Source organism: Pithys albifrons, chromosome 2 (genome assembly GCF_047495875.1).
Source record: "Pithys albifrons albifrons isolate INPA30051 chromosome 2, PitAlb_v1, whole genome shotgun sequence".
NCBI classification, from domain to species: domain Eukaryota; kingdom Metazoa; phylum Chordata; class Aves; order Passeriformes; family Thamnophilidae; genus Pithys; species Pithys albifrons.
In genome coordinates, this window is record NC_092459.1 from 16,682,174 (window position 1) to 16,705,824 (window position 23,651).

Below are 23,651 nucleotides of genomic sequence, written 5' to 3' on the forward strand. Positions count from 1 at the left end.
CGCGGGGCCGGCGGGATGGATGCGCGCCGCGCTGCTTAAAGGATGCGGGCTGAGGCGGGGTAAGTCAGAAATCTGCTACGGATGCTGTTCTGCTGCAGTAATGTGGTCTCTAGGGGAGCTCGGGCTTGATGCATGCTACGCTGCCTAAGCTTCCTCCAGCCCGTCGCCTCTGCTGCTCTTAAATGGAGGTTACAGCTGATCCATCAGCCACAGAGCTGCACGCATGCCCATCTTCTCAGCCTTCAGTGGTGGAAACTTACTAATTTCTGCCGTCGACTTCAGGCCCGTTGGCTTCCTGTCTGAAAGCATTATTACTTTTGTCCATGTGGCCAAATAATTAGCATACAGATAAGAAGGGATCCTGCCTCTGAGCCTCAGTCGCAGGAGAAGATGTGCGGTGGAAAGTTGATTGGATGAATGGAGAACAAATGGTGGGCGTTCAAAAGCATTAGGAGAGTTTTGTTGTCGTGGAGCAGGTTTGTCAGTTTTCTGGGTGAATCTCGTAAAATGGAAGGCAGGGTGGCTGGTGCCGAGACGACTGCTTGACAGACTGTGGCCTACTTGAAGGTGCACGTTTGGACTGCAGGCATAGATAATTCCTTTGGACTACTTTGTTTTGCACTTCTGCGGCTTTCCCTTTGCTATTCCCTCAAGGTAAATATGTCCTTTTATCACCGTTGTTGTTTGCAGGGCACTTTGCTATTGTTGACAAAGTGATGGAAAGTTCAACTCTTTGGGCAGTTAACAAAGGAATAGCTGGGGTTTGTTCTTCTCCCACCCCGGCTCCTCAACACATACTGCTGTGCACAGAGCTGGAGGAGGGTGAGCAGCTCAGGGGCCGATCCTGCTCTCCCTGAAGTCAGCGGGGAGTTTGACATTGCTTCCAGTGAGACCAGGATCGAGCTCTCAGTGATTGTTTTAATAACGACTGCTGGAAATGTCAGATTTCTGCTTCCTATTTTCTAGAACAATGTGGGCAGATCTGTAAAATTAGTGACTACTGTTTCAATGAAAGCCCAGCTGTGATTAGCTTTGATTGGTGTGGCATGCATTTTCTTGGCTGAAAGGAAAAAAATGCTTATTTAACACAAACTCATCAGTAATGCTAAAACCTAAGTTGTTGATTGACAAATTACTAGTGATTCTCTCAGCTCCAAATATCTCTGTTATATATGTGTCCTTACAAAGGATGCTTTTTCGAGAGGAGAAAACAAAAGAAAATAAACAAGCTATCTGTGAATTACATATTTTTTTACCAGATAATAACACTGAGTCAGACTGGAATCCCACTTCTTGAACAGAGCATCCATTGATAGGCATTTCTTATTATATAATTCTGATGCTCTGTATAAAATATGGAGGTCTTTAACAGTTACATTTTCTTGTTTTTGTGTAGTCATTTAGGAATATTTTATCCAATTTTAATGATTTCTATTCTCCTTAAAATGGTGATTTTCATTTTAACTGACCTAATTTTGAAACTGCAGTTAAGGTTGGGTTTAAGTAGAAATTGTTATTGGTTAATTGCCTTTACATAGTTCTTGTGACCATTGTAGAACAGTTTAATAAATTATTTCCTTTCATTTGAGTGGTGTGGGGGTTTTGTTGCCCTTAATTTTGTTGGTTTGTAGAACAACAACTCCAGTTCCAAATGATGTTTAGTTTTTACCTTTCTCTGCTTTGTTTTTTTAATTGCCATTTCAGTTTTCTGTGATAGTTTATTCTCAAGAATTGGCAAACAAATAAAAGTCTTTGTTATGTCACTCTGCAAACAAAAAAAATATTGGAAGAAACTGTTAACCCTTAGTGGGCAGTTAGCTAGTACTCCTGATGATTTATTAAGGTTGATCAAGTTTGGAATGATAAGGTTAAACTTGGTTGCTGTAGTGTTGACTAGTGAATATGTTTGCTATATGACACAGTTAAAAACAATTGAGATTGTAAGATAACACTTTGAACCTTAGAAATATAGAGTGATGCAAGACTGTATTTAATGAAACAGGATTTTTCACGAGGGGAAAAAAGTAATGATTATGTTTTTCTAAAAGCTACATCGATTTATCAAACGAAACAAAGAGAAGAGTAAATGATTACAATGAGTAAATGTAGAATTAGGTGCATTTTAAACTCATCTACGGTGGATTCAATTTTATATGTATTTTACAGCTTGAACTTTCTGGATAGTGAATGTTCTCCACCCCCTCTGCCCCCTTTATTTTCACTAACAAGGGCATTAGTTAAGTGCTAAACATTTGCAGTCATTTCTTAGTTTGAGATTCAAATACCCATATTTTCAAAAAGGGCATCAGTTTTATTGTAGTAGTTCTCAGTTCATAGTATGACTTTGTTGTTTTACTCTGTAGTCTTGGATCTTACATATTATAGAATTGAGCAACTGTGTGTTTGGAGACAAAGACAATTAAGAAAGAAGAGGAGCTACTTCGGTGTAATCAGAGGTGTATTATTTTTCCAGATTTGTTAAGGGCTATTTTGAGAGTCTCTTCTTTAACTGTTCTTTTCTATTTCGATGAATTTTTGTGTTGAGGAGATGAATAAGCTGTGCAAAGGAGTATTTTGGTGACATGCACATACATGCCTGCACATATGCGGCAGTTTATTAACTAGGCTTAGAAACTTTGCTGTATGAATGGCAGAAAAGGTACTGTTTTGAAAACTGTTCTGTGCTGGTCAGGCTTTAATGTGGACTCCAAAACAATGAAAATGTAATTCTCATCCATCAGCATTTCCATGGGAAATCATCATGGGCATTTCTTTCTAAGTGCATCACAGGAGCACATTTATGAAACAAAGTTGTCTGTGATAGAATTTATTTCTTGATCAACTGTGAGAACAGTCATTGTTTTGTGGAGAAATTCAATGGTGGAAAAGTACTAGATATTAAATAGTTATAAAGATTGAATATCCTCATGGAAATAGAGAATTTAATACCACTTTGTCTGAGCTTGATAAATGTTTGCCTCACGTTTATCAACTTTCAATAAAGATGTGAAGTTCTTGATACTATAGTACCAGAAAACTTTATGGCTGTGCATTACTTGCTGACCTTTTCTTTCTCATAATAGAAGTGATGAGAAATGCTAATAAGATTATTATAAGATGTTTTAAAAAGAAATGCAGCCACATTTCTGTTGAATGAAAATGGGTGCAAACCAAATAGCAACATCTTCTCCCCATATCATAGATGAAAAAGTCACAAGGAGAGCAAATCAAAGCTTTTGTAGGTTGTTGACAAAGATTGCCTCTTTAGACTCCTGCATTATATTTTGCTTTGATTAGAACTACTCTGCCTATTTTAGCCATAGAGGAAAAAGCAACAAAACATAATGAAACTGAAATGAAGGGGAAACATCCTGTGTTAGGAGGGGGCTAGGATGTGGAGACAGACAGACAGAAGTCACAATGGGATTTTGATTCCTTAAAAGGGATTATACCTCTGGTCATGAAAACAGTAAACATTATTATTAATCGGATTTAAAATCTGATCTCGGATCAGATTTGCAGTGTGTATATACTAGTTCAATATGTTTGCACTGAAGCTGCAGACATGGAACACAGTCACCAAGTGAGGAAACTGGCCAACTTGCTTGTGGAAATAACCAGGGCTGCAGGGAGCTCCGTAGACATCCATCAAATCAGGTCGGTATAGAACTGTCTGGGAGGTTGTAAACAATAAGAAATCAATGTTGTGTCTGCCAGCAGACCCTTTGGTTTGTTGAAACACCCACCTGCCTAATGCATCTGGGCAGTTGGTTTCAGAAAACAGTTTCCTTGAGGATAAATTTTACATTTCTAAAGGGTCTGTCATAACCAAACTGGTTACAGCTCTGCACCGGGCAAACTCATAACCATCTGTAAGGGCACAGATTTCCAAACAAACCAGCACTGGGATCTATTATTTTGTGAAGTATTAAAGGTCTGCATTGCTCATACCTTATGTCAGCATGGCATTTTTCATCATGAAGTTGATTAAAAAGGTCATGGTATACTACAGATAGATGTTCATTTGGCATGACTCCAGCTGGTTCAGTCTGAATCTGGCAAGTGCTGGCCATCGCTTGGTGCAGTGGTGAAGGGAATCAGTGCAAAGCAGCAATTAAAAAAAAATCATTTTCATGATAGGCTTTAAGAAGGCTGCTGTTTTGTTCCTACTCTGTGTGAGCCTGCTCCTGACTCCAAAGGAAGGAGAGCAAAGAGAGGAAAAAGAGCTTTGGAACAGGCTTGTAATACCATTTTATAAAGTGACAGGCCAAATATATCTCTCATGCAGCACCAGTAAAACCAAGAGAAAACATCTCACTCTCATGTTTTTGTAATTAATAAGATTGTTTACAGGCAGAATGTAATGGAGAGTATAGTAACCACAGCCTTTCAACTGCTCACTGAATGGCTAATTTTTTCCAGGCTCTCTGGTGTTGTCTCCCCCATGTCCTGTCCCCCCCTGATAGAAACAGTGGTACTTGGAAGATGCAATACTGCAATATTTATATTACATACCAGTAGTTTGCTTTATTTTTCCAAGGGAAATCCCCTTTTCTCCTCCTGTCTCCAGCCAATACTGGAGGATATTACCAAGGGAATAAAATTTTATGCCTAATTTTAGTGTTCCTCTGCCTAATGTAGTGTGAATAAGTACCATGTTACAGCATTTAACCTAGTCTGTCTTTGTCACATTCTGAACAGTTCCTTGGTTCAAATAAAATAGTCAAAATGCAGAAAGACAAGATCTCCAGGGTTTGTTGTGAGGACAAACTGTAGGGAGTAGAAGTTCTGGCATTCCTTCCATTGCTGCAGTAGGGCATTCTCTCACCTAAGGAATACCCTGGAAAGGGGTTTCCCAGGCCTCTTGTGATATTATGAATAGGTGGCTCATCCTTTTATTTCTTACCTGCTTTCCCAAAATTAGTTGTTAAATCCAGTGTATTGGTTTTCAGCCCTGGTGTTTTGTTTTAGTAACGCTTTTAGAGATTAGGAAAAGGACAATGTTTAAATATGAAACTGTGTTTATAACAACTTTGCATACCTTGTGGCTGTCATGTCCCATTCATAAATACTCATTATTGCTTTTTGGGTATGTGCATGTTTGTGAAGAAATAATACTGTTATGTCATAGAAAATGATAAGGTTGAGTGCAGGACTTTTTATTTTCTGTGTGTCTTTATAATGCTTTTGGTATGTCTGAGAAAAGGTGTTACGAATTCAGAATGATATTTCTGCAGTGTTTCGGTTATGCAGCATAGTTTGATTTAAAAATCCACAAAAACAAATTCCTTGGGCTTAGAGTTGACACTAAAAAGTACTGCTTGTGTTTTTTCAGCCCGTGCAAGCTCCTTGCTAGGAAACACCCAGAGTGTACGCAGGTCAAGTTAAGCTTCCTCACACACAGGAAAAGCTGTCTGTCTGTTCCAGCAGTGCTAAGATGTCTGCACAGCTGGTGTCTTACTTATTTAGTAAGAGAAACAAATTCACTGAGTTCGTCAAGGATTTTCCAATCCTCTCATCCTTTGGCTGTGAACAACCTGCACCCAATCTCAAACTCCAGTTTTCATCAAACTGCAGATCTCATCACTTCCAGTGATGAATAAACATTTTCCTCAACCTTTTAAAACACGCTGCGTGTTTGGATCTACTTGGCCTTAAGGGCTTTACTCTGTGTGGAGTTATCGGACCTCCATATTCCAGGAAAATAGCAAGCTTCAGTCCTCAGGGATAGTGGGCACAGGTCAGGCTGCAGCATTCTCACAAAACTGAGGTGATTTTTGGACATTGCAAGTATAAGATGGAGAGGTTGTGATGAGAGGAATGAGTAACAATGCCACAGCAGGGAAAAAGAATCAAACTTTCAGTTAAAAGGAAGCTGCTAGTGGCAAAACTGAGGTTCTGTTAACTGATATACAGAATTTGGATGCAAAGGAAAATTAGAACTCCATGACAATTGGACATAGGACCTCAGAATAGAGAAGAAGAACCTCAGAAGTGGATATGGACAACAAACTTGTTGAGAAGGATTACACAGAGGTGTCAGGAGGTCTGCTTGGATGGAAGTCAGGAGTACTTCATGAACACAAAGACCAGCTGGAAAAGCAAAGAAAGCTCAGGTAGGCTTATTTTTGTATACTACTTCTGATAGTTTTTTTTTATTTTTTCCAAACTTTGTTTCACAGGTCTAAGAATTCATTCTTTCTCTTCACTTTTCCCATCCCTCTCTTAGAATAGCTTCTAATTATAAGAGGAAAGGAAACAAAGAAAATGCTTTTCAAATAGCCAGTTTATTTTTGCACTTCTATATGCACTGTCAATTATAAGTAAAACCCCCAAAAGATAGAATAGGCCACACCCAGTATTCATAAATGTGTTTTAAATGTACATAAATGTATGTCAGCATGTGGAATTTCTGTCACTAAATATTCTTTGTGTGCAGGGGCAAAACCAATGGAAATGAAGCAGACACCTTAGTATGCCATTAAACCAGATGGGAAGCTGTTAAAAGCAGTCTTGTAACTGGTTGCTGAAACTGTGTTTTCTGTGAATAAAATGGAGACATGTTGTAGAACCTTCATACATACAGTCCTTTGCTTTCTGAGAGTAAACCAAATTCAAGACATTTTTTATTGTTCTTCAGGGAAACACATTTTGATGTTGGTTCAGAGAAGCTACTCACTGAATTAAACAATAGCAACTATCCATTTCCATTCATGGATTTTCAGGTTGTCTTTGCATGAACATCCCCCCTTTTGTATTCAGGACACTGTCAGCATTTTTCAGCAAGTATTCTTTAAAAGTTGAAAGTGAGGAAGGCCTCTTCTGATTTTGCAGTGTGTTACTGCCTCTCCTTTATCAGCCCTGGAGAAGTGCTCATTGTGGAAAGGCTGATAACATGTCTGGGTGAACTCCAGCTGCTCTGAAGAACTTTATCAGGGGTCTCTGCACTTTATGAACACATCCCTGGCCGTTCAGTCAGAGTTGCTGCCGTGTTTCTACAGTTGGTGTGTCTGATACTCTACACTCTCTGTGTGTCTGCTCCTGAAAACGTGCTAGACTTAAAGTAGCCATCATTGACAGACTTTCTGAACTGCACACTATGAGGCTGACTCATTTCATATTTTATGAGAAAAATACATGTGGGAAAAGGATGGAGATTTTTATCTATGACCTGTCCAATCTAACAGTGCCTTTTTTGTTTTGTTGTTGCTTATCAGTGACCTTGGCTGAGAAGAAGCAGATGATGATTAGAAGAAGGAAAAGAAAGAAAAGGGTAGATCTTTTCTATAGGTCTGTTTGACCTTTGTGACACGGCATACTGGAGAGAAGGCACACTTGAATAGTTGACTTTGAAGACTGAGCATCCTGATTTAGCAAATGCAGGCACTGCAAAGCAGTGTGGGACCAAACACCCAGTCATTTCACTGCAGCAGTCACTGTGCTTCATGGACAGCTCTGCAGTTGTTCTCATCCCATGTACCTTCTTTCTTTACCTCCTGCCTGCCCAAGAACCAGCATAGATTGCCACAGTGTTGGTTCCAGCCAACTCCAGTGGAAAAGAAGGGCATATGATAAGAGTGCACGTGTTAATGACTCATGCATGCTGCACATTTTATTTGTCATTTTATACGTTGTTTGTTGCATTAATAAATTTTTATTTTGTAAAAACTGTGATGTGTTTGTTCTGTTTGAAAAACTGACATGAAACATCCTTTTCCTGTACCTGTGTTTCTTGCCAAATTTAGTAAAATGTGGTTAACTTGAAATTCATTTTTTTAGCAATCATAAGTACAGCTTACTGAAAGAGCAGAACAAGCAGATTCAAAGCAGTCCTGCCAATAACACATATCAGAGTATGCTTCTGAGGCTTCCAGAAATTGTATTCAGATTGACTCCTATAATTGCTCTTTTGTATTCAGAATTACAAGTCTTTCTGCTCTCAGTGAAAGTATCTTCATTTTTGGTTTTAAAAGTGTTTTTAATTTACCAAATACACATCAGAAGCCACCGAGCAATACATGTAATCTTTGTTTCCAGGTGCCAGGTGAATCACTTCAGGAACTAGGATAGAGCAGCTTTTTGAAAACTGCAGTTAATGAAGTAGATATCTTTATAAATACTGTGGTCTAGAAAACTGTCTTTGCATAACTGTATTGCAGAATGATTCCTGAGAATGTGAGCTCTGCATGCATTTCATAGTTTCACAGAATTTAGGGAGTCACCCTCACTTCATGTAAATGCTCAAAAGTCTCGCTTGTATTTATGTACTGGGAAGTTAAGACCTTGCTAACTAACTTGTTTACTTTCCTATACTTCACAAGAGTTACAATTACACCTTTATAATAACATATATATGACATATATAGATAGATAGATAGATAGATATATGAGATATATGTATACTTCTACACCTTTTTATAATACATAAAATTTGTCAACACAAGTTGCTAACTGCTGCTTAATAACCACAGTTTATGGGTTGCCAGAACCAGTATGCCACTAATTCTCAGTGTCTAAATGCTTTGATTGAGAGGCATTTCCATGGAAAAGTTGATGTAAACTCAGCCCACAGTTAAGAACTGGAATTGCAATGTCCTGTGTCTAAAAGTTTTGCTTTTGTTTAAACCACTTTTGGAATGGTTCTACTTCATGGCAAGTTTTATTTTCTGCCTTCATCTTCTGCTTTTCCTCAGTTTTATTAATTTCTTGAAAAATCTCATGATAAAATTGAAACTCTGAATGTTCAGGAAAAGCAGGTATTAGAATATGGAAGAGACAGAAGAACTCCACTAATTTGTTCCATATATGTTTCTAGTGGTATTATAGACTGAGTATGAAAACATGGAAGTATTAAAAAGAGAAAATGAAGGAAGAAGCAGGGGCTCTCAAAAAAACCCTGCAGAGAAAACAGGAATTGGGGGAAAGATGAACTTTAACTCTTACAAGTCCTTAAACAGTTCTGGAGTTCCACAGTTCATTTCCAAGCATTTCCCCCCCAACTGTCTGCAAATTCCATAAACTATCCTGACTTCCAAAATGCTTCTGTCTAATAAGGCATTTATGGAGAAAACTTTATTTGTATGGACCTTCTTAAGTGCCTGTATGGAGTTCAAGGAACATATGGGTGACACTCTTAGGCCTGTGATTTAGTTCTAAGTGTAGTCCTGCAAGTAGCAGGGATTTGGACTCCATCCTTACGAGTTCCTCCCAACTTGAGATAATCGATGACTATGATTCAAGATTACATGATTCCTAGACAAATTGCATTCCCAAGAGTTGTTAAGTGGCACAACTGCTTGCTGGGAAAGGTTTCTACTGTAAACTGAACTTTAAAATTATTTGTTGTAGGAGAAATGTAGTATTTTGAAACAAAGATGCAAGTAAGTCAGGAGATTCCATCTGTTCCTCATTTTTACCAACTAAGGGATGAAGAGAAAACAAAAATTTAGGACTAGAAACTGAAAAAACAAAATTAGTAGCTTTCCTGACAGATGTTTTGTTGATAAATATTCTGAATTTTCATATATGAGAATTACAGATTTCAGATAATAGCTTAATGTTTTTAAAGAAGAAATTTTGACTTCACTGTTAACTGTAACCCTAAAATGGCTAAAAAATGTCTCAGTGTTCACTCATACCGTTATTTTTCTGCTGAAACATCAAAATGTTAGAGCCATGGTAACAGCAAAAGGAGTTTGCCAGACAGCTGTATTAGTACAAGGAGACAATACATTTGCATGGCTACATTTACAGAGCCAGTGGCCTAATCCTGTTTGACTGACATAATTGAGAATTTCTTCAGGGGAAGAAAGCATTTTATGTTAGTTTCTAGGTTTTTCAGCTCTTAACTTACTTTTCCAGTATGCCTTTCAAGGCAATTCCATTTAAGATATAATTATTAACCCACGCTTTATCAATTGAGTTCTTGATTGCTTTATCATTTTGCCCAAAGCCCGAATAGTAGATTTGAGTTTGGCTTCTCAGTGCTGCAGGTGGTTTCTTGATCAACCAGTACCTTAGCTGTGGTAAACTTAAAAACAACATTCCCCAAGAGGTATCACACTCATGACATAAGCCACGAAGTACTTTGCCACCCTCTCTGGAGACAGGTTGCTGCCCCTGTGTACCAGTAACCTGCAACACTAATGATCAAAACAGTATCAAATTGAAAGACACAGGATATCAGTACTAATCAGCCTTTCTCTTTGCTGAGCAGTGTCCAAGTGATGCATCCATAATCATTTGTGGTAAGATCCTGACTGCTTCTGAAAAATAATATTTTGAATACAACCTCTTAAATACAAAGCCTCCTTTCCTTCATCTTTCTTGTAACTGTTTTTCTCACCTTAAACTGTGCACAGAGATTTTACTCACATAATTAAACAAATATGAATGCAAATGAAGAACATACAATTTGCTTTAACTACATAAACTTTTCTATGCATCATAGAAGACAATAGGTAAGTTTGAATGCATTGCTGCAAATCTTGAGAACCAGATATCTGCCAGAATGACTGGGAGGAATCTTATGCTTTAGAAAGCAAAGTAACTGTTTATAGGCAGAGCACAGCAGAATAACATCCTGATTCTTGTGTGATTACCCGGCCTGGGTGATCATATTTCATGGGTGTATTTGTCTGTTGCTCATAACTTAAACATTTACAGAATTAAGGCCCAGGCGTTTGAAGTTCTGAGGCAAAATAAACTGCATATTCACTAAAACCAGCAAACTTTTTGAAGTTCTTACTATGAAGAACTGCAAGTAGGACAATAATGGAAAAACATCCTGATATGTCTCCTACCAAATGAAATAGTATGATTTTCCATTAGAAATGGCTCTTACAGTACTTACCTAATTTATGTTGCAAAATAAACCACAATTAAATTAAAAAGTCTGTTGTTTAAATCAAGTTATCTGGTTAAACTCATAGTATTGATCTGCCAAAGATCTCATTTTAAATTAATGATAATTAATAACTTAGTCTCATATGACAGTGATTTTCTAGACCTGAAATTGGAAAGACTTAACTTGGTACAGTCTCTGTTAAGTTTACTTAGTTCAGTGGTGCTGGGATCTGTGAATCCCTAAATCATGCCTAACAAGCAGGTAAGTGTTTTAACAAGCACTCAGGCAGTGCTTGAAAACTTCCTATCTGTGGCTAGAAGACATGAGAAGAAAGGGATTCTTTGGACATTAGACGTGCAGTTAGGCCTGCATGGTTAAAAAATTATTTTCAAAAAAATAGCTGTAATCACTTGAGGATCATTTGTGTATATATGTGTGGCCAAACTTCGTGAACGAAGATTTGCGAAGGGCTCTCCCCACGTGGGTGGGCCCTTCCAGCCTGTGCAGTGGATTTTTTAGGTGAGGCACAGCGTGTGCAGAACTGGCCCCACCATTTCAGTCCTGAGGTCCATCTGCCTCAGCTGATTGAGCGTGGACAGTGACAGTGAAGTCCTCAGTACTGTCATAGCACCCGGTACTAACCGGGGCTGACCCTGCTGAGCATCTGGGATCGGATGGCAGGGAGGCATTGAACTACCAGGGAATGGTCTCCACTGAGACTCAAACTCATGATCCAGAGTCCGGATTGCTCACCATTACACCATGGGACCTCCCCTCAGGGGATCATTTACAGTTGTAGAGATTCCTCCTTTGTCACTGTATGGCAGAGATACAGAAAATAGATTTTGATACACCTCATTGCTTGTGTAACATTGTGCAGCTTCTTCTGTCTTGTGATGTGCTTATCTGAACTGCAGTTAGCTTTGCATATAAACTGGCTGTACACTGCTTTGCAATACACTGGTATCCTGTGCTTGTGCCCTCTTTACCCATTTTTAGACATTCAGAGGATCATAAGAGTGTTTCAGGTTGGAAGGGACCTCAAAGACCATTTAGTTCCAACCTCCTTGCCGTGGTTAGACCAGGTTGCTCAAAGCCCCATCTGACCTGACCTTGAACACTTCCAGTGATGGGGCATCCACAACATCTTTGGGAAACCTGTTGCAGTTCCTCAGCACTCTCACTATAAAGAATTTCTTTATAGTATCTAACCTAAAACTGCTCTCAAGTTGAAGCCATTCCCCCTTGTCTTGTCATAACATGATCTTGTGCAGAGTCCCTCACTAGCTCCCTTGGGCTCCCTTCAGGTACTGGAAGGTGCTCTAAGGTCTCCCTAGAACCACCTTTTCTTGAGGCTGAATAACCCCAACTGTCTCAGCCCTTCATAAGAGGAGAACTGCTCTTACCCTCCAGTCATCTTCAAGACCCTCCTCTGGACTTGCTCCAACCATCCATGTTCATCCTATGTTGAGGGCCCCAGAGCTGGATGCAGAACTCCAGGTGGGGTCTCCTCAGAAGGACAGAATCATCTCCTTTGACCTGCTGGTCATGCTGCTTTTGATGTAGCCCAGGATGTGGTTGGTTTTCTGGGCTGCCACCATACACATTGCTGGGTCATGTCCTCAGGGCTGCTCTCAATTAATTTTCTGCCCAGCCTGTATTTGTGCTCAGGGTAGCCCCAACCCAGGTGCAGGACCTTGTACTTGGCCTTGCTGAACTTCGCTGGCCCACCTCAAGCCTGTCAAGGTCCCTTGGGATAACATCCCTTCCCTCCAGCATGTCAACAGCACTGCTCAGCTTGCTGTCATTGGGAAACTTACTGAGAGTGCACTCGATCCAAGTGTTTTTGTCACTGACAAAGAGGTTTGTTGATACCAATACCAAACCCCTGATGAACAACACTCATCCCTGGTCTCCACTTGGATATTGAGCTGTTCACCACAACTCTTGTGTATGACCATCCAGCCAGTTCCTTATCGCTGAGTGGTCCATCCAATCCAATTCATGTCTCTCCAGTTTAGAGACGTGGATGTTGTTGGGCAGGAGAGTTTCACAGGCTTTGCATGAGTCCAGGTAGATGACATGAGTCACTCTTGCCTCATCTACCTACGCTGTAACCCCATCATAGAAGGTCACCAAATTTTTCAGGCAGGATTTGCCTTTAGTGAAGCAGTGTTGTCTGTCACCAATCACCTCTGTATTTTTCATGTGCCTTGGCATAGTTTCCAGGAGGATCTTAGTGTTACTTGTCATTGCATCTCTTCTAATACAAAAGATACTTGCAAATTGACAGTGTGTATTGAGAACATCTGGAAGTGTTATCACTAGCATTTCTAACTTAGGCTACTCACTAATTTTAGGGACTTTTTAAAACAAAACATTTCTATGGGTCAACAAGGAAGAGAAAGTAAGGAGGGAAAATAAGAACAGGGTCTCCTTGATGGTGGTAAATAGTATTTAATGTTATTTTTCAAATCTGTGACAGACACTACTGCTTGAAGAGATTTCCATTTGATGGTACCACCCCAGAAGTAATCTGAAAAGTAATAAAAGGAGGAAATTATTAGATGAGTCTTTACTAGCCTTTGCATGTTGAGCTGCGTGGAGGGGTGTGGCTCCTTTCTTATTCCACTTAAGAGAGTTTTCTCTCTTTTCTGCCATCTCCTTATTTGCCACTAAGCCAGTAAAAGTATGTCCCCATCAAAATGGTCAATATGGGTGCAGGGTGTGCAAATATACCTGAGCTGGCTTTAGTCACTGACTTTGTGCTGGAATAACTGTAGAACGTGCAAGGTGGTTGAGATGGTCCTCAGCTAGTGTTGATTTTTTTTCTTAAAAAAACTGATAAATAGTCTGGATTGTGAAATTTTACAAGGCTGATAGACTTAACAAGATGAGCAGTCCTGTTGGTTGAATAAGCAGAATTCATGTTTCCCTCCTGTTGTGTGTTCTGCAAGTAAGCTTGAGAGCAGGTTGATTATTAAATGCCTGAGATAGCATGTTGTGATCAAGTGACATAAAACATTTGTATCTGATATGCCTTAATGAAATAATAAAACTGTGTATGCTTACCTAAGAATTAAAGAAGTGTAGAGGCAAGAGTGGTTTATTTGATGACAAAAATGAAATTATATTTGTGACAGCTAGGCCTTGTAGTTAATGCTCATCCAAGAGCTAATTTTGACCTAGAGACCATATTGTAGGTAATTTACAGATTTGTAGAAAAATGGGATTGAAAAGGATATCTGGAGATTCAGTCCAGTCTTCTTCTCAAAGGCATTCAAATCAGGATATAGCCATAATAAAGTCCAAAGTTCAGTTTACACAACAGCATGCAAGTATTGTGAGAGGCTGTGGGAAAAAAGTGTATTTAAAGTCAGATTCTTTAACTGTTTAAATGGGATGATAGAGTATGCTGCTGTAGCTATACTGACTTCACCTCATATTGCCATGTACAGGTAATTTTATTTCTGGCATCTCCACATGTCACTGGGAATAGAGACATCCCTAGAGTCAGGAGCTGAGTCTTCTGTTGGATCAAGCAGCAAAAAGGAACCACAGCATCTGCACAGGTCAGAAGGAAGGGAGGAGAATGCAAGCTGAAGGCCAGTGCATCTGAAAAAAATCTTAAAAAATCCTCTACCTACTTTCTCTGTTCTGAAAAACCATTTGGGAAAGGAAATTCTATTTTTAATTACAGAAATATTTTTGTTGCAAGTTAGAAAAAATACAGTAGGGATCAGTTCAATACCAATGGAGAGATACCATGATTGGCCAAATAGGCCCTTCCCATTTGAAGTTCTTTTACAGAATAACATAAATTAAACAGAAAATTGTGTAAAAATTACTTAAGAGGAGCGGGACAAAACAGATAGCCGTGCACTTCATTACACACAGCTCAGAAACAAAATGGGAGTAAGGCAGTTCAGATTATTAGCTTAAGAAATGTCTATTTTTTAATTAAGAAACACATTGCCTTTAACATGAGTGTTGACATGGCGGTAAAATGAAAGATAGTAATTTTTGTGTTGCCACAGCAAAACGTCATGCTGCTCTGTCTCTGGCCTGGCTTTATGTTAGTGTTGATCCTAAGCATTCCTGGATTTGTGGATCAGAGAACACTGAGCTACCTGATAACATAAAATGGAAAGCGTGCTGTGTGTAGGACACAGGTAGGTTCATTTCACTTTAGAAAGGCAAAAATCACTACTTGCTATGACATTAAGAGGCAAACTCTTCTCTTTGTAGCACTAATGTAGGTATAGTATGTCCAGTGATTTTAATGGCTCTTTTGAAAGTATCCAACTTCTGCTGCAAGAATAGCTTGAATAACTTGGAAAGGGCTGGACATGTAGTAGAATCTCAAGTGTGAACACAGACTAGAGCTACGCACTGCGATTAAAAATAAAACCCCCATAATTTATAGTTTAAATTAAAAATCAAAATTTGGGTGGTTCTTTTAAAGAGTCCAAGCTTCTTAAACTAAAAGCTCTACTTCTTAAGCAGGCCTTTAAGCACATTTTTAACTTCAGAATACTCTGAGGTTTGACGTGATTTGGCAGTTTATAGAATCTTCACTCACCTTTAAGGTTTTGATGTTTTTCTCATGATACCACACATGCTGTGTCATCTGTTTTGCATTCATAGTAAAAATGAGATTGTTCTCAACAATTTCAAGTAGACATAAACATGGAGTCATAGGGCATAGTTAAATGTAGAATCACTTGGTGTTTTCAGGCTTCATGACTGGCGAAGCAGATGTGTTTTTTTGTAGGGACCACCTTTTTCTTCAGTGTCTTTACAACACTTGGCACAAGGTGTTCAGTTACATGACTTGGGCTGCTGGCAAGGATAACATGTGTGTGTTAGACATCCTGTACAGACAAGACTGCTGTTTTACTGGGAGACAGGTCAGCTGTGGGTGAAGAACATGGTGTCCATTAACTTGGCTAACTTGTGGGAAAATCTACTTAAACCATCTCTCACCGTGGATTTGAGAGTGAAACAATTATGGGGCCATATTTTAAAAGAGCAAACAAAATACTTAAAGAGTTATTATGTTGTTGAAGAGTAGGAGTAATCTTGATATCAGTAACTACAAAGCCAAAACCAGCAGAGGTTGGTTTGTAGATAGTTTTGGATATTGTATAGTTGTCTTGTTTGTTGATGTTGGTGCCATCTCGCTGAACTCTCCATCATCAATTGTGGTTTATGTCAGTGTGTACAAGAGAAGGTCCAGCCCTCCTGCTGGTAAGGCAAAACACACTATTATAATTGTAGGTAATGCAAAATTCCTGTTTGCCTCAAATGCAGGTATATAAGTGATCCTTACAGGGGATTGCTCAAGATAAGCTATTCCAGGACATCTTTTTGATGCATACTGAAGACTCAGTGTACTTTCATCATTCTAGACAATTCCAGTGGTGATCATCTCTGATGTTTGTAATGTATGAGTGTGGATCTCTGTGGTAAGCTGAAAATTCAGCAGAAGTGTTAGTTAATTATAAAATTCCTGAATATATGATTTTTCTAAAAATATTTTTGAAAGGGAAGTGTAGCAATATCTCAGTCTCTAGTTACAAGCCATGGTTGTTATTCATTCTTGTTATGAGTGACACTTTGTTTCTTGTATCCTAGGAAGGACTATGTGGTTACTCAGTTTTGTAGATCAGTGTCAGGGGGAAAAAAGGTTTTATTTATAAAGCAGAAAAAATACTTCTAGTAATGAAGTAATACAATCTGACATATTGGTCTTATTTTGGGGTGAGCTGGGTGACCTTTTGAGGTCCTGTTTCCTGTGACTGGGTAGCTGCAAAAGAAAACCTGAGAAATAAAAAAAGAAAAATCAATCCAAGGAAGTGAAACTAAAGCATTTGGCTATTGAATGAGGCTGATCCTGCCTTTCTGTAGATGTGGAGCAGGTGGAGACTAGCTGGCTGTTGCAGATACTGGTAATGATCTAGTCACAGCCGTGACTTTGTGGCAAAGAATTTATCAAGTTGCAAAGTAAACAAAGCCTAAGGTCCTATTAATTTAAACTTTTGACTTGGGACAGTCCCTTAGGAAAGCAAACACTTTATAACAAAACTAAGGAGGTTTTGTAGGGCCAAATAATATTGTGAAGCTGCAAATCATACAAATTTGTACACATTTGGCAGGATTAGTTGCATCATAGTAGCTGTGATAGTCCAGGACTATCAGACAATTTTGTGGAGAAGGAGAACTACCCTTCATTATTTGGTTACTCTAGCTATTGTATTTGGAATAATAGATAGATCTTTGAAGCAGATGCTCTTATTCAGAATTGAAACATTCTCTTCTTTTGCAAATTAAAGGAAGCAGCTCTGTTAGGAGAGCATGAGAATTGTAAGCATGATGCAATGGTGCTTCTGAGTCCATCTCCACATAGTACTGGAGTTAATTGCAGTCACTAGGATCTATTGGTGGTTTAATATTTGCATTTTGGTAGGCAGCAGCCAATTTAGTGTTTAGGGGGAGATTCCTCAAATGTGGTGTGTGTCCTCTTTCCTGGTTTGCACTCAAGGGATGTGGCTGGAACTGTGAATCTTTGGGGACTGATCTTTAAGGCAGGTGAGTTCTTTCAGTTGCAGCAACAGATGACAACTTTATTATATCAAGTATCTGGAATGGGAATTTAGATATTCAGAAGGGAAACATTTCCCAGCACCCAGTCATGTTTGCATGAGTGGCATAGCTGGTTTCCTGTTAGCCTGTTTTGACTGATGATTGGGTCTCTGCTGTACATGTCCAAAGAGACTGGCAAACTCTACACATGATTGTCAGTATCTAAAGACTGATCCTTTAGTCAAATAGAGAAGGCAAGTAATTTCAGGTGGTGAGGGGAGACAGAAGAGAAGATGGTAGTTGACCCTGTTGAATATGTGAAAGAAAGAAGGATTTCTGCAGCAGGCAGAAAGAGCTTTAGAAAAGTGAAGTAATTGTTGCCTGAAGTAATGGATCCCATGCCCAAACTCTCATAGCAGATAAATGTGCCTGTTTGCATTGGTGATTTAGCAGAGCAGGCTGTTAGTGACAAGAACTTTCATGCACAGGGTTGTTGTGCTCTCTGTAAGCAACTCTGTGCCACAATTAGGCCAAAACTGAGTTGCTTCAGACAATCAAATTGCTGTCATCTGCATATGTAAATACCGTGTTAGTTTTTCTCCCTGGTTGTGCAATTTTTTGCATTTTGATTGGTTTCAGGAGGCTGCTTGTCTTTTTAAGATTGCAGCTGTTGCTGAGGAACAATGTGGGAATAGGAAATCCTTGCATTTTTATCCCAATCAGAATAACAGGTATTTACATGTTCATATTTAAAAATGCAGGCAATTTAATTAGAAATAAAGAAATCTGTGTATCTTACTGGTTGTTACAGACACTCTCCAGTGTGGTTCCCTTATTCAGACATCCAAAGCTGTGCCACCCACAAAGCTCACCTCTGCTTCTGATGCTCTTCAACTGCTTCTGGCTTCAGAAATGTGGAAGGCATGACCGAGGCATGTACTCTGGGTGAAACTGTGAAGTCACAGGGTATGGCCTTTAATTCCACCAGGATCTCATCACCAGAGTCCAGCATGTTTTAAACATTTTGCTGCTGCTCATTATTCTGGGAAGGTCATTCCTACCAGTTCACATTAGGTTCACCAGGCAAGTTCAGCTTCTGCAGCATCAGAATCAGACACAAAGAGTGTTGAACACAGTGGAAAGACTTCCACTGCCATCTGTAAATTTTGGTAAATAAAATATAGAGGCCTCCCAAAATCCTTAGGATTTAGAATGATACTTATTTAAAGGGCCTGAAATTCTTACAGAACTAAGTTAATTTTTCAACACTTTAATTAATGCTTGGAGAGAAAGAACAAAATTATTTGATAAAGCAGACAAAGTTGTAGACTTTGTTAGACATTACTCTTTGCGTATGTTCTGTTTCTTTCACATGCTTTCATATCCTCCCTTTCTCATATTTTCCTCTTGCTTTCTTTTTCTGATGGCATTGAATTTTTCCTTTGTATAGAGTATCTTAAAAATGCCTGTAATCCCATTTTTAGTTCTTTATGCCTGATCCTGTGGCCATTGGCTATTGAAAGACTTCTGAGACCTATAGATCAGGTCTTTCACTTGGAAATACATTATTATTTTCCATGTATCTATTTGCCTTTCTCAGAAGAGCTACTATTTGCAAAAATCAGTTCTGTTTCTGTTACACAATGATGTTTGTTGAAAAATGAAAAGATCTGAAGAAAAGACCACATGAAGCTATTAAAAAAATAGGCCTTCTTTCTGCCCTGTGTAGTGCAATAGCTGTTGCTGAGCTGACACAAGGATAGCGGGGCAAAATCTGGCCCTTCACACTTCTGTGACTGCCTTCCCATCAGCACTTTCTGCAGTGTGGGAGACAGACTGATCAGCAGGACAAGGGCTTCATCTTCTGAGCTGCACATTGTCCTTGAACCTCCTGGGGCTGGAATAGATTCCAGGACAGCAGTCAGGTCATACTGAGGCTGAGTGTGATGATCACTCTGTCCCAGCCCACGCAAAGAGTGTTTTGGCATCTGGTTCTGATGATGCCCTTCACCTTCTCCCCTGCTGTGAGCAGAGGTGTTGCTGTGACAGATGCCTGAGGTCAAGGGGCACATAAAATGTGAGAGAAAGGGCTTCAAGAGAGAAACCAGCTTTAAGCAGTGGATGACTTGTTTGACTTCCATGGGAAAAAAACCAAACATACAAGCAAGCCCAATGCTTTAGCACAACAATAAGGATAACAACTGTAATTGGAACAAATGTCTGCACTTTCATGATTAATTAATCATTAATTGCAGTGAACACTTTATAGGTCGCAAATTGTTTAAAGTTAAATCTCCCATTATGTGAAACAGGTATATCCAAGTCGCATATCCTATCAGTTTGCTGTATTGATTTTAACCATTAGTCAGTATTTTGAGAGGAAATGCACATTAGTAGATGTGTCTTGGAAATGATTAGTGTTGACTAGAACTAAGTATAGTGCAGGTGGGAGTGTGCAATCTCCCAACCAGTACTGCTCATGCGCTGTAGTTCTGGCAAGGCAGTTCCCCTAATATGCCACTGTTGAATATCAGCTATAATTTTGCTGCAAGATGAGTATTGCTCCTGTGACAGAGATAGAGCCAGGGACTATATATAACATCTTTACATGCAGCTAAGCCTTTTATTCTAAACTGGACAGGGACCAAATGCTTAAAGGTGGAATACCAATTCACTAAAACACTGCACCACTTAGTTTTCAGAGCCTGCAAGAACATGCTCTTGCACCTCAATGTAAAGTTTGCTGTCCTCAGACATGCTGAACTAAAGTTTGATGACAAAGAAGTGCTGAGGAGGGTGGTAACAGTCAGCTCCAGTAGCAAAGGGCAGCACTGAATGCAAAGCAATTTTGTATCAGAAAGCAGTGATGCTAGCAGGACCACTTTGGGAAGTCCAGATTGTAAAACTTTGTACAGACCTTTATTCAAACCAGAAATCTTCCTGTAAGTCTCAGATAGGGTGGTAGGAACACAGTCCAGAGAAGCCTTCTTGAATCGAGGGGGATTCTGGTTCTTGTGTGTTTTCCACCAAGGGCCCAGCAAAGGGTATTAGACTTGGAAGGAGGCCACAGTAGTCTCAATGAATATTTTATTCAGTAGAATCCTGCATTGAGTAGAATTTGGCAGTCTTGTAGTGAGAGGCTTCTGGCCTCAGTTGTCTCACAAAGTCTCTTCCTGTCTCAGTGGTTCCCTTCTTTCACTGTATGTAAAAGCTGTGTTTTTGTACTGTGTGATGGTGACGGAATTCCCATAATTATCTCCAAGACTGTCAGCCAAAGAGATTAATTCTTCATTTTTGTGGGATGCCTTGTTCACTGTTGCCCCCAGCAATGTCCATCTGATACAATAACTCTTAAAACAAATTTCCCCATTTTCAAGGGGAAGAGGAAGGCTTATGACTGATTTTCCAAAGGAGATGCTGACTCTGACCTTTGTTTCCAAAAGTGCTCAATTCAAAGTGCAGATCTCCACCTACATTCTTTACATGTGAAATAGCAATTAGCTGCATGTCTTCCACCATTTCCTGTGGTTAAGGGATTTTAAGGCAAGAAAGGGACTGTGAGGTCATAAGTCTGGGAGATCCTCACTTAATATTTTATGCTTTGAGCCTAGGAAGTTCCAGCTGTGTACTTTTAACTGGCTTTCCTGAGTTGTCATGTTATACTGAAGATTCAAGACACTATGAGGTTGATATTTAATGGGTATCTAATGGATAGCCACTGGATAAATAGTTTACTTTAATAACTCAGAATTCACAGAATCACAGAACCAATCAGGTTTGAAAATACCTCTTGAGTTTATGGAGCCCAGCCTGTGCCTGAACAACACCATGGCAACCAGACCATGGCACTAAGTACCACGTCTGTTCTTTCCTTAAACACCTCCAGCAACTCCATCACCTTCAAGGGCAGCCCATTTCAATATCTAATCACCCCTTCTCTGAAGAATGTCTTCCTAGTGTCCAATCTGGTGCAGTTTGAGGCTTTGTCCTCTTGTCCTGTTGTGAGTTGCCTGGGAGAAGAGACCAATCCGCACCTGACTACAGGCTCCTTTCAGGCAGCTGTAGAGCATGATATGGTCCCCTGAGGCTCTTTTCCCTCTGAACAAACACCTGCAGCTCCCTCAGCCGATCCTCACAGGACTTACTCTCTAGACCCTTCACCAGCTTCATTGCTCTGTTCTGGAACTGCTCCAGCACCAAAATGTTCTTCCTGATTTGAGAGCCCCAGAATTGACACAGGACTCGAACTGTTACCTCATCAGTGCCAAGTGCAGAGGGACAAGCACTTCCCTAGTCCTGCTGGCCACACTATTTCTGATACCATTGCAATTGGCCGGGATGCCATTGGCCTTCTTGGCCACCTGGGCACCCTGCTGGCTCACATTCAGCTGCTGTTGACCAGCACCCCCAGGTCCTTTTCCACTGGGCCACTTTCAGTTTGGGTTGTGCTTATTCTCTCACATGACTTATTCGTAGGTCCTGGAGCAGAATACCAGTCTCTATTTGCAGTGATTTTGTCACTTTGAGTGCTGTAGTGAGTGTTGTGAGTTTCTGTGGCCTCTTGTCAGTTGGGCACTGATCTTCTTCAGAGGGATCTGGGGCAATTTACCATTCTCAACTACCCAGCTGAACAGATCAAACTGTTTGTCTTCTTGGAAGAGGTGAAGATGCATTAGTAGTATGAGATAGCAACTACTGTATTACTCAAATATTAAGGTCTTTCAAGCTCTTTTTTTCCATATTTTTAAGTGATATTCTTTTTAAGTGAGTATGAATGGTAGTGCAATGCTATTGTATATGAGCAGGTGAGTGATGTTACCGTTTAGCTTGCATTGCATTACATGAGCAGGAGCACGTGCAGAACTCCAGAAAGTAGTGATTGGGAAATTACAGGCCACTTATTTCCCTGGTCTGTCCTTGTCCATTGGGTAAATCTGGACCTGGACCTGATAATATTAACACCAAAATAACTTTGCACTGGAAACAATATGCTACTTCTCTTCCACATTACTCAGTGTTTTCAAAGAAAGAGGCGTCCATTGAAGTGTCAATGAAGGAGCCATCAAAGGAAATTTTCAGTATTCTTTTCATAAAAAACGCACATTATTCATATGTTCTTAACTCCTCTGGCAATTATGAGGTTAATTGAGGTACCTTAGCTGCTTCACTGAGGACTCATCCTGTTCATAGGTAATGAATTATCTTAATTTACAATTGCCATAAAATAAAAATTCACATTCGTGCAATTGCAGTGGATCAACTTAACCTCTTATTTCAAAGCAACTTGTTCATGCATGTGCCTATTTAGATTTTAAATCCATAATGTTTCTCAATGTTATAATAGTTACCAAAGACTTTTTCAAGCCTCTTCTATAATCTTTGTGTATCTAAGACCTACACTAAAGATGGAGGTTTTTAGGTATAGTACTGATACAATTATCAGTTGATATCTGCCTACAGAAAGAAACAATATGTTTTTATGACAGGCAATTTGGAGGTCAATTTCTGGACATGACAGAAATTCTCAACGGTGTTTTTTAAATATTAGCAGATACTTTATATTAGATACCCTATAGCCAAAATGGTGCACCTCAGCCTTGGATCTCATTTAAGATACACTGGTCTGAAATTAGTAACTTTCTAAGTATTTCTGGTCAAGACCTGGTTACATTTCTTTCTTACATACTAAATGCAGCACCTAGAATGAAACTACAGAAAGGAAGAGAAGGCAAGTGATACATGCTTAATCTGGTATGTTTTAGTGTTTGTGCCACCTTCTTACATGGCTATAAATAACCATTATTATATGTAACCCATTTTCTTGATAGAAAGTTCAAAGCAGTTTATTAATTAGCGCAGAGTATGTGTTACTACTGTGAAAAAAACCAGAATCACCTGGTCTCATAGTGACCACAGAGCAAAATTAACTTGGACCTCTTCAAACGCATGTTAACACATCTGTACGAGCAGCTGAAAGAAGACTTTAGGTGATCATTCCAGAGTAGGTTCTCTGGCTTGTGTATATATACACACATATATACCATGACTTATGCAAAAGATAATAATGCACTAGTGTGTAGAATGGGGAACCTAAATGTTTTTGTTTGTGTTCTTGAATCAGACCTGGATGTCAGCATTATATCTGGCATGTTCAAGTTACTGTGACTGTGCAAGATTATGCCTCAGGACTCAATGCAGTTAGCCAGCCCTTCGTATGGAC

General features: G+C 39.5%; 1 protein-coding gene across 16 annotated transcripts in view; it reads left to right on the top strand.

Moving 5' to 3' along the window:
- The first annotated feature begins 228 nt into the window (after positions 1-228).
- Positions 229-23,651, top strand: part of MYT1L (myelin transcription factor 1 like) — a 298,788-nt gene continuing 275,365 nt past the window's right edge. For 15 of the 16 annotated variants that reach the window (XM_071548396.1, XM_071548394.1, XM_071548398.1 and 12 more), the window contains exon 1: positions 229-654. The gene's annotated coding sequence lies outside the window, so the exon portion shown is untranslated. Of the gene's footprint in view, positions 655-14,400; positions 14,419-23,651 lie in introns of those variants that run through there. The other variant, XM_071548395.1, reaches the window with a different exon arrangement.